Source organism: Lycorma delicatula, chromosome 6 (genome assembly GCF_047948215.1).
Source record: "Lycorma delicatula isolate Av1 chromosome 6, ASM4794821v1, whole genome shotgun sequence".
Classification (NCBI taxonomy): domain Eukaryota; kingdom Metazoa; phylum Arthropoda; class Insecta; order Hemiptera; family Fulgoridae; genus Lycorma; species Lycorma delicatula.
The window spans coordinates 16,108,152-16,123,916 of record NC_134460.1 but is presented as its reverse complement, the minus strand read 5'-3'; the positions used below and the strand labels follow the sequence as shown (position 1 = coordinate 16,123,916).

At 29.8% G+C, this 15,765-nt stretch overlaps 1 protein-coding gene across 1 annotated transcript in view; it reads right to left on the bottom strand.

Annotated features, from left to right (window-relative positions):
• The window catches only part of LOC142326651 (uncharacterized), a 108,610-nt gene that overhangs the window by 74,443 nt on the left and 18,402 nt on the right, over positions 1 to 15,765 (bottom strand). Inside the window, exons 3-4 of the mRNA XM_075369249.1 lie at positions 1,674 to 1,805; positions 152 to 367 (exon numbers count right to left, since the gene is read on the bottom strand). The gene's annotated coding sequence lies outside the window, so the exon portion shown is untranslated. The remainder of the gene's footprint in view (positions 1 to 151; positions 368 to 1,673; positions 1,806 to 15,765) is intronic.

Sequence of the window (15,765 nt, the reverse complement as noted above, 5' to 3'; positions counted from 1 at the left end):
GTGTCTTTACAATAATTCTAACCTTTTTACGAAAGAATTTCTGTTAAAAAGATTGTTTAATTTAGTCATATTTTATTTGAATAATACAAACAAAGAATACAAATTATCGTTTCAAAAATTGTAATTATATTAAAAATTTAAATAAACTCACCTTAATCAGTTATAATAAATATCTCGATAAAAATATGTAAATTGGATGGTTACGAATGGATTAGGTTACCACTTCCCTGGAAGCATTGCGTAATATACCATGACTTCCCGACAACAGTGTTGTCGGATTTCATCAATTTTTTCTCTATATTCACTTTTCTCTGCTTCATCTCAGTACGGCAACGATCTTCACCGATAACATCTTCCAACTACCCTACTTTTAAACAAAAAAAAAATAATGAAAAATTATTCCATCTAAAATTTAGTTTACAGACCATCAATTTAGTTTCAATCACCATCAATTTTTTTTTTTACATTATACGTTGTCTAATATTAAATTATTTTTACTTATTTTAATTGTGATTGCGATACGTTTCGGTTTCCAGATTTAAATGGAAATATACATTTTGACCATCCCTAAATCCATTTTGACTAGTTTCGGCGTGACGTAAAAATATAAAATATTTTGATCTTTAAAGGGAAGACTCATCGGTTTGAATCAGACTTCATCTCCTTTTATTTTTTTTTTCAACTATTTATTTTAATTTAAATATACTGATTTAATAATTATTAACCCGTGATTCTAAAAAAAAAATTACGATACATAATAATTCAATGATAATAAAAAAAAATGAAAAAATAATTAGCGAAATAAAATTTTACATACTTTTAAAAATGTGTAAATTTAATTTAATAGGTATTACATACGTGTGTATATGTAATTGATGTTCGTGAAACATCTGATTATTTAATATTAATTGAAAATTATAATTTAAAATCGTATTATTTTTGGATTTTCTAGTTTACTTACGTAACAAACATCTGTAAATAAGGAATATTTGAGTAGACACTAATTTAGTAAATACAATGATAGGTAGTTAAGTTATCGTTTGTGAACCAACGGAATAAAGACGGTTTTCGAGTGTTACATCGCACTCATTATCTCAAAGGGGAGGGTTAATAAAATCTTTTGTGTATGTATTATGTGGGTTTACGTGAAATTTTATTTAAGGTACCTTGAAGTGCATTTACATCATACTGAAGTACGTTCCTCTCTAAGTTAGTTTAAGTAAGTTTAATCTTTACACGTAAGGATTTTTAGTTAAAAAGATTGTTTAATTTACTCTTATTTTATTTGAATAATACAAACAAATAATAAAACCACTGGAAGTTATCGTTTCAAAAATTGTATTAATATTAAAAAAGTAAATAAAACTAATTATTTAATCAGTAATAAGTAATAAAAAGATTTACATTTGATGCGTTACAAGTGAATTAGGTTATGTTAAACTGTTGGCTCGAGGCTTTAATTATTTTTTATAAACATTACCCCAGACACAGATGAAATTACTCAAATAATGGGGTTCTATGTTATCTAATAGTAACCCTAAAAAAGTAAATAAAATTTACGCTAATATAATGTTTCAAACAAATACATAAAATTAAACGAAGTAATAATAATACTTATAATAATAATAATAATATTTTAATTATTTATATAATTTAAAAATATATATATTTACCCGTCGATTTCCGTGGTGGAGTGGTAGCGTCTCGGTTTTTTATCCGGAGGTCCCGAGTTCGAAATCCCGTCAGGCATGGCATTTTTTATACGCTACTAAATTCCATTTCCATATTCCCATACATAAGCTTCTCTATAAAACGTCGTAGTAAATTAATTCATGAAATAAAAAAATAAGTAATTAAAAAAAATAAAGATAAATTTAACTTAATAGTAATGCATATATTAAAAAAAATCCGTTTTATAATATGTTACTTTATAAAAAGGTAGTCTGTAAAAATATCTCTCCGACGTAGTTTATGAATTCTGATGTAACAACAGATGTCGTATGTAGCCAGCTTCGGGCTTGAACGAATGTACGCGGAAATTAACGAACGTCAGACTGAAGGACAACCTTTCTAGACGCTTGTTGGTGCGTTAAAACATGTACATTTTTATTAAATCTTGCGTTCGTTTGAAACATCATAAATTGGTTTTATTATATTTATTATAATGTGAAATATTATTCAGGAATATGTTTAACAGTGGTATTACTATTAATTTGTAATTAAAACTAAACTTGTATGTAAGGTAAGTACAAAATTAATCGGGTTTTGATAAAAGTTCAATGCAGCAAATTACCTAGTTTATATATTTGTGTGTCTGTCTGTCTGTGTGTGTGTGTGTGTGTGTGTGTGTGTTTTATATATAAATAACCTTTATTTATCCACATGATTACAATTAGTAATACTAGATGAAATGTTTCTTACAACTAAATATTAGTACATAAAATAACTTTTTCTATACTATCATCCACATTTCATTTTAGTTATATTTGTAAATCTTGTAAAATATTTTAGTGTAACTGTTCATTTTAAAAAAATCTTGTACTAAGCTTTTAATATTTTCTTAACTTACACTTTAAGTATAAATATAGTCTATGTAACGTACATTTCCTATTATAATGCAATTCTTAAATATATTCTAATGTATAATTTGCTCTTTTCTCCTAAAGTGTACATTACAATATATTCAACGAGTAAATAATAAGCAACCCTCCATGACCCAATGATATTTATGACATGTAAATGAGGTGACTTAGGCTGACAATTCCCGAGACCTGTGGTTAATTGAATTTCAACCGTCAAGTATTCTGGCATTTACTGTCTAGTACTCAGTTTCATATAAAAGTAGCTAACTTGTACTAGGCTTTGAATCTCATAACCTTTGACTTTGAGAATCAGCTATTAAACAACTGATTTGTGGTGAGTTAGTCAGTTCTGTGGGCTATCCAATATGAGTTTTTATACAGTAATTTAAAAAAGAAGTTTACACAAATTATATATTTGTAAGTACACAGTATTCAAAATAATTTGTTTACAAATTCTCATAACAGATTTTTAATCGCGTGTAAAATATTCTAATGTGCATATACTTTGGATCTAAATTTCTTTCATTCTACCAAATCGTTTAAATGGAGAAAATTATCATATTTTTTTTGAAACTCTCCAATTAAGAGGAAATATGTGGTTTCACCACGATGGAGACCCAGCACATTTCAGTCGGTCGGTATCAGATTTCAATAAATCTTGTTTTATATATATATATATATATATATATATGTACATACACACATATAAAAAACATGACGTAAGTCAATCATAATGAACGCCCATTAAAAACTACTGAAAATCGTGACGGGAAACACAAGTAAACCAAACAACACGAACGAAGATGCGATCTTCGTTCGTGTTGTTTGGTTTTATATATATATATATATATATATGTGCGTGTGCGCGTGTTATGTTACCATTTGTTCCTGATGCGTTCATACTGTTATATGTTTTACAAGTCCGATTCTTTGAGAGAATAAACACGTATAAAATTCACTGGAGCGAATAGTTGTCAGATAAATGTATTTCTCTTATTTCATATATATATTACATACACACAAACACACACTCATACTCACAGTGCAAAAAAAATAATCCTTGTTCCATGAAATTAAAAGGAAATTTTAAATAAGAATGCTCTTTAAACATTAAATAACCAATTTTTTTATTTGCGCTGAACATAAACCACAAGATAAAATTAATCTTGTTTTAATGAATGAGTATAAAAATTGTAATAAATTTACAATTTAATACCATTAAATGATTAAAAAAAAAAAATAATTAAAAATTTATGATTAATGTAAAAATATTATTAATTTTTAACAACATGGAATCTGATGTTGACAACACATGATTTTTTGTACGCCTATTAAATTACACTTACACTTTTTTTAAATGTAAATAGGTAAAATTTTATCTCATTAATAATTGTAGATATTTTTTCTTTTTTTTGCTATTGATTTATTATTCATTGTAATTTTTTTTTATAATGAAAGGTTAATAATTATTAATAAATTTAAAAAAAAATAAAAAAAATGTAGATGAAAAAGGAGATTTTAACCGATGTGCTTTCCTCTTTCAAATATTTCATTAATTAAAATTTTTTTTGGCTATAACTGGAACAAATGAAAATAAATACCATTTACGATATATCGTTGAAATCCTTTCAATGTGGGCTTATTACTGCAGTTAGAAACAAGATTTTGGGGTTTTTTGGACACTTTTGGTTCAGTGGATTGCAATCAAAAGGGGAGGTGCACAACGAGATGTTACAACAGTCCTAAACACAAAATTTTAACGTCCTACGGCTAATCGTTTTTGACTTATGCCAAATACTTAAAGTACATACGTCACGCCGAAAGTAGTCAAATTGGATTCAGGGATGGTCAAAATGGATATTTCAGTTTAAATCTGAATATCGAAATTTTTCGCGATCACAATAATTTCTTACTTCGTACAAGGAAGTAAAAATGAACTAAAATTAAAACGGGTATTAAGAAACTATTTTTTCATGCATTTTGAATTATTTATTTATTAACAAAATGGATCACTTTTTACGTTTTTTTTTTATTTTTTAAGATAAATTCTCTCTAATGATCATCTTATAAGTTTTTTCGGAAATTTTTATTAAATGACTTTTTATTATAATTTTTTTAATTTAAAAATACACAGAATATATGTATAAATCGATCGAAAATATTTTTCATTCTATTTTCCTGGCATAGATCTAAAGGTATACTGCAAGAAGGAAAAGTATGATAATCAGTCAAAAAGGGGTATGGTCTTTTTTTTTAATTTCTCGAAGTTTTATGTCTGAGGAATCCCAAAAAAGAAAAGATAAAGTGTTTTGACGGGGGGGGGGAAACCCCCCCACCGTCAAAACGAAAACGAAAAGACTCGTTGCAACAACGGGTCTTTTCCCGTTGTTGCAATTTTCATTCGTTTTACTTATTTAATTTTAAATATTTAGTGATATGCGATATCAAATTTCTATTCGCGCGCGTGCGATTGTTTTAACGTGCACTTTTGTATTAATAAAAAGTCACCTGATTTGAGGTTTGTCCGAAATGGAACATTAAATAAACGGTAACTATCAGTTCTATTTTATTTATCGTAAATACAGGGTGATTTAGGAAGAAAGGGAAATAATTTGGGAACCGATTCTAGATCTTGAAATAAAGGAAAAAGTTCACGTACAAACATATGTCCGAAAACGCTTCTTTGTAAAGTTACGGCTAGCGTAAATTTCGCTCGGATTTCAGTTCCCCTGTGAAATAAGTCATACTGAAATTTTTAAGGCGTTATATAAGGGGTAAAATTGATGGTTTCTTATGTTTTTTGACCTGTAAAATAGAATTAAAAAAAAACAGTACCATCATCCCTTATTTTCACGATATCCAGCGTAGAACAGAAAAGTTCAGTGACGAAAAACACGTTTTTTTAGGTTTGAAGTAGAATAACTCTGTTAAACAAACTTGTAGAGTTTAACTTAAATTCTATTATACCGTATTTAAAAATCTAGTAGTTTCTGAGAGTCTGTTTTTCACGCAAAAAACTACTAAACCGACTTTTCTGAAATGTTACGTAACCTGGAAGGACCATATGATTACTGTAATCACGAATGTTTCACCGTTTCAAAATTGTGGGGGATTAACTAACTTACGGTAACAACCGGATTAGGTCCTTTTCGTTTCTTGCCCTTCCGTCCATAAGTTTGCAAGTTTCTTGCATGGAAATATCTCAAATAGTAGGAAATATTTTTTTACCCGTACGGAAGACAGGTAACCGTTAAGATGGAAACCGACTTTTTTGAAACCCGTATACTTCAAATTATTAAAAGTTTCGAATCCTGTACTAAGTATTCGGTGTAGTGACCGGTTAGTATTGTAGATGAAAAAAGCCAGTAGCGTAATATTCGTTGAAATAATTACATAATGATTAAAATCTATCATATAAAAAGAAAATAGAGAAAAAAACTTTTAGAGGTAATTATTATTTATTAAAATTTTTGGAGGTAGCTTTGAGATGAATCGCTGGAAAACATTTGTCGTTGGGGATATATACTATATTTTTGTAATATATGTTTTATATTTGTAAAAAATGTTCCAAGCGATGATACTGACTGTCTCACCTGAATTTGCGTCAGGTGTCGCAAGAACTTTGACAGCAACGTTTTGCACATTGTTGTCAAGGGCATTGATTTCTGTCGAACGTTCGCCTTCAGTTCATCGATACTGAGGGTTGTAACATTTGATAAGAAGTTTATTAAGTAAGTAATTATATATATATATATATATATATATATATATATATATATATATATTGAATGTTTGTCTGTCTGTGTGTCTCTTAAGCCTTTCTAAACCGTTCATCCGATAGCATGAAAATTTAGGGAACGGTTGGACGCATGCCAGGGAAGGTTTCTGAATTAGTTTGGACCCGCTAGGTAGCGCTTTGGTCGAGATATTTTGAAAAATTGTATTTATGGTCCGATTTGCCTCGTATTCAGAATACGTGTTACTTAAATGGAAAGAATTATCCCCGCAAAAAATGGTCCCGCTAGTTGGCGCCGGGGTTGAGATATTTAGAAAAATTATATTTATGGACCGATTTGGTTCGTATTCAGAATATGAATATTAGTTACGTGAAAATAAATATTTTTGCAAAAACTGTACCCGCTAGGTGGGGCCGGTGTCGACATATTTACGAAACAAACAAATATTCAAATAGACTTTTTTATTCTATATATATATATATAAAAAATGCATGTTCGTATGTGTGTCCGCTAAAGATAAAAAAACTAATGGACCGATTTACGCGCGGGAAAACGTGGAAAAGGTGGAAAGAGAAAAGGGGAAAACGGGAAAGGCTAAAAAGGAAACTGGGTGAGCGATGATGGAGAAGAGCGAAATAAAATAAATTTCTTATAGTAACAAATGCTTTAATAATAAAAAAAAAAAAAAAAAAATAATTAAATAGTTCAAGAGATAATGATAAAATAATACCATAACATAATTTATAAAATTGTATAGTTTATACGTTGACAGAGGACTTTTGCTAAGAGGAATTTTAGAGGTAAATCTTTTTTTATTTAATTTTTTTGGGATGAGGCAAAATCAGTCTAACTAATGCGTCGAGGGGCGAGAGAGGGACGGGAGTTTTAACAAACGCAGCTGGCTTCCTTCGCTCTGATTGGCTACCGTCAGACAGTACTGAACAAGCGTTGTACAATTCAAATACAACCGAAAACATGTGTACATGTGTGTGTGCGTACGTATGAGTATATTGCTGTGCGAGTAACACGTTAATATAGACGTTTTCTTATAAAGACATTTCTTATATAGACGTTCGATATAATTAAATTAAATCAAGATTTGTCGATTATTTTATATTTATTACATTTTATTTAAAATAATAATTAATCTCCCTTAATATTTATAATTTTTTTTTTTAAATATTACGATAAAGTTTATCTGTTTTGTAAAGTAATTTAAAAAAAAAAAGATTCTTATTTAACTTATTAAAAATAAATCCATTAAAATAAAAAAAAATAGATTGTAATAAAATCTTTACGAAGCTATATAAATATATTACTAGGATGAAAAATTATGATGCAAGTGTTATCGCACATAAAAACATATAACAAGACGGTCAGGAACCGCTTTGCTGGCCGTTCCCGTGTTACTAGAGAGCCTCCTAAAATTTTTAAATTTACCATCTGTTAAAAACAATAATTACAATTACTGTTTTTAAGATGCTTTTTTTCTAAACGGCAATTGCAATTATTATTTTTAAACGTTGCATATCTTAGGTTAAGCTGAGAGCGGATGATACTCGGTCCGGTCACAGTCTTTCAATAGATTTCAATGCCTCGGCACAAAATGAAGAAAAGCCAAAAACTGTGACGCTACATTAAAGACTTCACAATTTATCATTAAAGCTAAATCGTCTAGATGAAAACCCTTTTTTTTATTTATTTTATCGCTACGTTGCTTAGATAGGGAGATATGCAGCGTTAAAGACAAAAGTGGCCTTTTACCTTTAAAATGGAACATTTCCGTTTAGCAAAATCGGAAAAAATAAATTAAATGTAAAATTTTAAGATTTAAACTATTTTATTGCAGTTCACTTCTTTCTTTTTCCTGTTTAGCCTCCGGTAACTACTTTTCAGATAATACTTCAGAGGATGAATGAGGATGATATGTATGAGTGTACATGAAGTGTATGTAGTCTTTTACAGTCTCAGTTCGACCGTTCCTGTGATGTGTTAATTGAAACCCGACCACCAAAGAACACCGGTATCTACGATCCGGTATCCAAATCCGTGTAAAAATAACTTACTTTAGTAGGATTTGAACGCTAGAACTCTCGATTTCCAAATCAGCTGATTTGGGAAGACGCGTTCACCGCTAGACCAACCCGGTGGGTTATTGCAGTCGCTGATAAACTTTATTTCCCCTATGGGCTCGATCAAACGCGGAGAAATACTTTAAAATTTTTTTAAATGTTTTTTCTCGCCGATCTTTTTTTTAATTTGATTATTTTTTTAAATCTGAAGTATACGGTCAAGAAGATTATTCAAGCTTTAATTTTTTATTTATTCGCCTTTTTAGACCTGTCGGTTGCAAAATTAAAGTAGTTTGATCAGAATCATTTTTTATCGTGACACATAGGTGTCCTTGTAATTTTTACTCCTTGTACGAAGTAAAGGAAGTATAACGATCAGAACAAATTTCGGTTTTCATATTTCAACGGAAATATTCATTTTGACTAGTTTTGGCGTGACGTCTGTACGTACGTATGTATCTCGAATAACTCAAAAACGATTAGCTGTAGGATGTTGAAGTTTTGGATTTAGGACCCGTGAACAGTCTGCCAAGCGGTTCTCTTATGACAGGCAGTAGATGGTAAAAAATATCCGGGTCAAGTCGGTAAATAAGTACTGTATAGTACTTATTTAATTTTTTTACGGTTACTGTTCAGCAACCAAAAAATGTAGTTTTAGATTTTAATTAATTTTTTCTTTCCCGTCTGTATAGCAGCTATAGCTATATAGAAGCGAAAGTATAATAATCGGTCAACACCGGGCATATCCGGTTCTCACCGAGTCTTGACGAAGTGACCCCCTAAGGATACCAGAAAACCGAAAGATGGCATCGAAACTTCCGTAAAACCGAAATTTCCGCGATAAAATGTGCGCATATATGTATGCATGTTGGTGTGTAAATCGCCTTATATCTCCAGAAATACTTGACCGATTTTCACCAAACTTGACTATAATATTATTATAGAAGGGACATCGGCGCTATTAAATTTTCAATTAAGAAGGTCAGCGGATGGGAGATACAGGGGGAAAAACGAAATCGTCTCCCGATTTTGCATAATTAAAGTTATATATATATATTTTTATAATTTTGTGAATATCAATAAACAATTTTGTAAAAAAAGTTTTTGCTAAATTACCACCACCTCTAAAAATAGTTTTCGGTGCGGCCTATAAATCACCTTATACTCGTAACTCCAGAACGGATTTTTTTTTTTAATTTTGAAGAGTTATTGAAAGCAGTACAAGGGGTGATTTTCGTTGCAGGTTTTTGTCGATAATTTTGTGAATATAAATAAACAAACAACTCTTGTAAAAAAAACTTCAAAATTAAAAGGATTTTATTTTAGAATTTTTTTTTTATTTGATTATAGAATTTTTTTTTTTTTGGTGTTACTTTTATTACAGTTTACGTTTAATTTATTATTTATTTTCTTCCAATTCTTTTTTTTCCTTATATTAATTTTTGTTACAGTTTTTTATAAATATTTCTCTTCATCAACGTAACACATTTTGACACACGCAGTTCTTTTTTGTTGACGAATTATGGCGCGAATCCGATGGAGGACGAGAGTCGGAACATTCGAGAAATTTTGCTATCTTGTCGCATTCACGTGCACACTCCCTCACACAATCATAACTACGTACAAAGTTATCACAGGAAGTCAATTTTGTTTAGAGCCATCTTTTTATTTTACTAATGTTAGTTTTTTATTTATTATTACTTCCTTATATTAATAATATAGATTACTGCATTCATTAGTTTTAATTGATGGAAATGATGGAAAAAATGGGGTTTTGAAGACAAAAAAAATCATACCTCCCTTAATAGGCACAATATCGAATCTGTTTAAAGTGATCGTTAATCCTCTAAACATTACCTAAAGCTTTTGTCTGAAACAATTTTTGATATGACCAACCCTTACGGCAAGGACGACCAAAATATTACCGGAATTGTAAGATGGGCTAAAATTGTCGTACGCTAAACGTGTGAAATTTTTTTTCACGTGCAGTTATTTTTGTATCGAGTAAATATGAAGTTTTTCTTAACTTTAAGGTGGAAATCATTTTTATCCCATACTTAGCACCGGTAATCTACCTTCGCCTTCCGGTGTGCCGAAAGGGTTTTTTTTTAAATATTATAACACTTTTAAACTACTTTCAATATAATTTATTGTAAACGTATTTTTTAAATGTAATCAATAATTAAAAAAAAAAAAATGCTTTAATTTTGCTATAAACTTTTATTTTCTTTTATAATTACATTATTTTATGTGAATTTTTTTTGTGGTTTTCCGAGAAAAATAAATTACGATTATAAAAAAGTAATCAAGTATACTAAGTATAACCGGCCTCCGTGACGCGAGTGGTAGGGTCTCGGCCTTTCATCCGGAGATCCCGGGTTCAAATCCCGGTCAGGCATGGCATTTTCACACACGCTACAAATCATTCATCCTATCCTCTGAAAGTAATACCTAACGGTGATCCCGGAGGTTAAAAAAAAAGAAGTAATAATAACTATGTTTCTTTCCAAACCGTTAACTGCCATCCTTATTTCATAATTAAAAAGAAAAAATAACTGGATGTTAAGGTTGTCGATTGATATTAATAAATTATTTAAGATAAAATAGATTATGAATATTTGTTTTTATAATGCGTGATGAAGATAAAAGTTCGTTGCCGCCCTGTCTCATCAGCGTTTTGTTGCTGTACACAGTTATGTAACCGTTTTTCACTCCAATCACGCACGTTCAAGGTTAACAGAGTCTTATCGCTTTTATATATCCCTTTACCCAGTGGCAGGAAATAAAGTCAAAAATATAAAATAAAACAACTTAAACCAACTTTAAGCTTTTTGTTTGTTTTTGAATTTCTTGTCGGGTTAAGAATTATTTTTATGTGCAAATTAAGAATGAAATATTAAAAAAAAAAAAAACAAAAAAAAAAACGTTAATTCAAAGAGCCGAACCCAGTACCTACAGTTTTTTTTAATCGGGTTAACCTTTTTCTTTTTTTTCTGTTTAGCCTCCGGTAATTACCGTTTAGATAATACTTCAGAGGATGATATGTACGAGTGTAAATGAATGTAGTCTTGTACAGTCTCAGGCCGACCATTTCTGAGGTCCTATTTTCTAGATGTAACCGGGTATCGAATCTGGAACTTTTAGTCTAGCAGGTAAAGTCTACCTTTACCTTGTTAGAGAGCTACCTCTCTAACAGCACGGAAGTCATGTTACATTTACAATCATACATGTCATCCTTCTTTTTCCTGTTTTGCCTCCGGTAACTACCGTTTAGATAATTCTTCAGAGGATGAATGAGGATGATATGTATGAGTGTAAATGAAGTGTAGTCTTGTATATTCTCATACCTGAGATGTGTGGTTAATCGAAACCCAACCGCCAAAGAACACCGGTATCCACGATCTAGTATTCAAATCCGTGTAAAAATAACCGGCACATACATATCATCCTGTGAAGTAATACCTGAACGGTAATTTCCGGTGGCTAAACAGGAAAAGAAAGAAATATCTCATTTCTTCCGCTGAAAAAACCAAAATTTAAGAAAACGATACAGATATAAAAAGGTAAGACACTACATTTCTATTATCAAAATCTGTTCAAAAATACACGTTAAATATAAATAATCTATAAAAATAAAAATGTAGATGTTCGTTTGTTCAAAATCATAAATCTCCGAAAGTTCTTCACCGATCGTTTTGAAATTTTGACACAACGTTACGTTCGAATACGCGCGTGTTTTTATATACCTAATATGTGACAGGTAAAAACAGCGCTATCTGTTGGACGTAAAAGCAAAACACGCTGTACTAAATTTTTTACTATTCAGTTTCAGTTTTTTCGATATATATATATCCAGTATAGACTAAAAAACTACGGAACCGATTTACGCGCGGCAAAAAGAGAGAAAGGGAAATAGGGAAAATCAAAAAGGGGAAAAATAAAAAAGGAAATAGAAAGGAGAAAAAATAAGGCGTAGGGGGAAAGGAAAGGGATAGGGGAAAATGGGGTAAAAAGAAAGGGATTATGGTATGGACGTACAATGAGAGTGCTGCTTGACTGTGTGCCACATCCTTGTGGATTACATTTGTTATGCGGCCTTGCATTGTAAATTTAAATTGTCCAGGCAGTAATAAAGAAGTTTTGGACTGGGTATTTTTATTTCTTCCAAGTATTAGTATTTTACATATTTTTAATAATAGTATGCTTAAATTTTTTATGTACAGTAGTTGTATATTTTTGTGTTTCACATTTTAGTTAAAGTTTTTTATTTTGTCATTGCTTTCAGTATTTTAGTTTGAATTAAAATTTTTGGTTTTAAGTTTTTATTTTATTTTAATTCTGTTGCTGTCTTATTAGATTTTATACTTTATTTCTATATTTCATTTTTTTCCCTGGGCATCATAAAGAAAAACACTGAAGCAAACGGGTCCTCTGGTTTGATTACTGTATTTTAGTGCCAAATTTTGGCATCTACTGAAATGTCCTTTTTGTTCAAAATATCTTTTGTTAGTTAAATATCTTTAAAATTTTAGTTTTTGTAAGTAGTATTATTATTATTATTATTACTATACTGTTGGTGTTGTTATTTTCATTTATTTTTATTTTTACAATTATTCGCAATATTTCTATCAAAGACATCTACATAAAAAGAATAACAGGTTACATAAAAGCATTAAAATCTTATCGGTAAACATTATACATATTATTAGAATGCTGAAATTTTTTTAAAAATCTGTAAAAGCGGTGGCAAGCAACCACTTTTTCTTAAAGCTACTGTTTGATTTCAGCTTTCCTCCAGCTGTTGTGGTAATTTTAAGTACCACAAAAGGGAGATAAGTTGTGTTATCTATTATTACTGCACTCCCTTCTTGTAAGTTATTTGTACTTCATTCATAAACCAATTTTTATGATAAAAATAATAATTTATGATAAAATATACGTCGACCACCACTTGACGCTTTTAATTTGTGAAATGTCTTGAAACCAATTTTTTTCACAATACGACGAACGGTTATAGATGATAAAATTTGCTTTCAGTTTTTCCCGTATTTCCTCTTTGAACTTCTTAACGGTAAGGATTTCATTCTGAACGGTAGAGGTATTATTGATATATGTTTCTGCACAATACATGATTGTTAAAATTGTCCAGTAACAGATTTCCATTCTGTGTCCTATTTTTCCCTGGCGTTTCAAACTGAACGCAACTATTGTTGCTATCGCACTCCTTAGCTGTCCTACATATCCTTTGTATTGATCTCCAACTAATGCCGCGTGTTTCAGCATTGAGTTCACGAACTTTATCAAAGTAAATCACGCTACGGAATTCCAAGTCGGATAGCTTTTGAAAAAATTTATATTCATTGTAGATTACATTTCTCGAACTACTTTTAATTGTATGCCCATGTTGACTGGAAAATGAAAGTGTTTCCCTCTCATTCATATTACACTCTCACACATATTACATAGTTACAGAAAAATTACAAAAAAAAAAATCTATAACTTAAAACCTGATAAAAAAAATGCGAATTAACTTATTATAGACTGTCTTTGGCATAATGCAGCAGTTAAATAAAATAAAAAAAAAACAGCATGAACTGAACATATGGAAATAAAATATCATATACCTTGTTAGATACCATAGCTAAGGGCATAATGAACTCATCAGACTGAAGACTGGCATTGCAATTAATTTATACTAATATACAATGACATAATATCAATAATATACTGTAATCAGTATTGAGACTTTCTGCTCACTGAGACTGCTTCTTCAATCCTTATATTATATTAAAATCTATTATTATGATCCTCACCATAAAATACTAATGTTTATTAATTCAGCTCTATAAATAAAAATTCTAAAAAATTACTGTCTGATATTATTGAAAATTTATTTTTTCTAATTGTTTAATCTACTTTCAAAAGTAGAAAATTTTTATCTCTATCGGTTTGGATTTTATAGCAATTTAAGTCGACATTCTCAACAAAAAAACTGCAAAAAATTCGTTTTTCGTGCCTCTAATTTTCAGAAAAATGACTGTAACTAAAATTGGCCGAATCCAGGTAGTGAAAAAATAATTGCATTTACTGATGATACCTTAATTTTTATTGTGGGATTTTTAACTTGGATGCAGTAGTTTAAATACTAGCCCCGTTTTTCATAGTGACCACTGTAATATAATTCCAATTTCTCGCAAAAATTTCTGTATCATGATTAATATCAAATTCTGGTCAGGCAATGTAATATTCTTATGCTGCAAACTTGCATTTCCATATTCCACACAAGCTTCAAGGTTATGTAGCAACATAACAAATAAATAACTATTGTTTGGAATTTATCTTTCAGTCAAAGAATTTGAATCTTACATAATTCCTATTTTTATAATCTGGTATGTATTGTTAGATATGAGATAAGAATTCAAAATTTTAGGTAACATTATCTTTAAAGGTATATTTATGACTAACAAAAATTTTACCGTAGACAATATTAACACCAATGTTTCTAAGATTAGAAAAAACTAAATGAGGAAAATTACCGGAGCAGTTTAACAAATTATTTGATTGTAAAAGATTACAATTTGTAGAATAATCTGTAGTTGAGTAATTTGACATTTTTAACATTTAAATTCGGATGATAAAATTTGGTGTAAGAAACATTTTCTAGGTTCTTCCATACAAAATTTGGCTTATTAAAGTCATAATAATAATAATTTGACTGTGGCTGTACTGTTAATGTGTGTGGTAAGTGAATTAGAGGTACAGATTATTTTTTTTTTTTCAAATTATACAAAAAATTATAAATATTTACTTTTTTAGCATTTATTGTTTTGTATTGCAGCAGGTAGATTTAGTACAACTGAAAGAGGAACCGTTTAATATGATTAATGGTGATATTCCAAAAGATCCTTTATCAATTGAAGAGACCATCTCGGTTAAATCAAAAAATGTAAAAGTGGAAAATGAAATGGTAAGAGTTATGGATTTTGCATACAGTGGAATACCAGTTATCTAGATTGACCTTTGCTAGGCCAGATCTGGATAACTGGAAAGACAAATTAAAAAGTTTAATATACACTGGACATATCATTCTAATGTTTAAAGGGGTAAAAAAAAGTATTAATGTAGAAGTAAAAAAAAGTCCCTAAAATAAAAAAGAAATTTGGAACATGTACAGTGTAAGAAAAAAAGTAATGTGACACATTAGTATAGTGTAAAAAAACAGTGTGTAGAAATTTACTTTTATAATTAGTTTAACAAATCCCTTAATACAGGGTGAGCAACATAAAATCACTCGTAATGTAACCGCTGCAGAATTGGTAGGTTATTTTGGAATGAAATTTGATAAATGATATGAATAAATTAAATAAGAAAAAC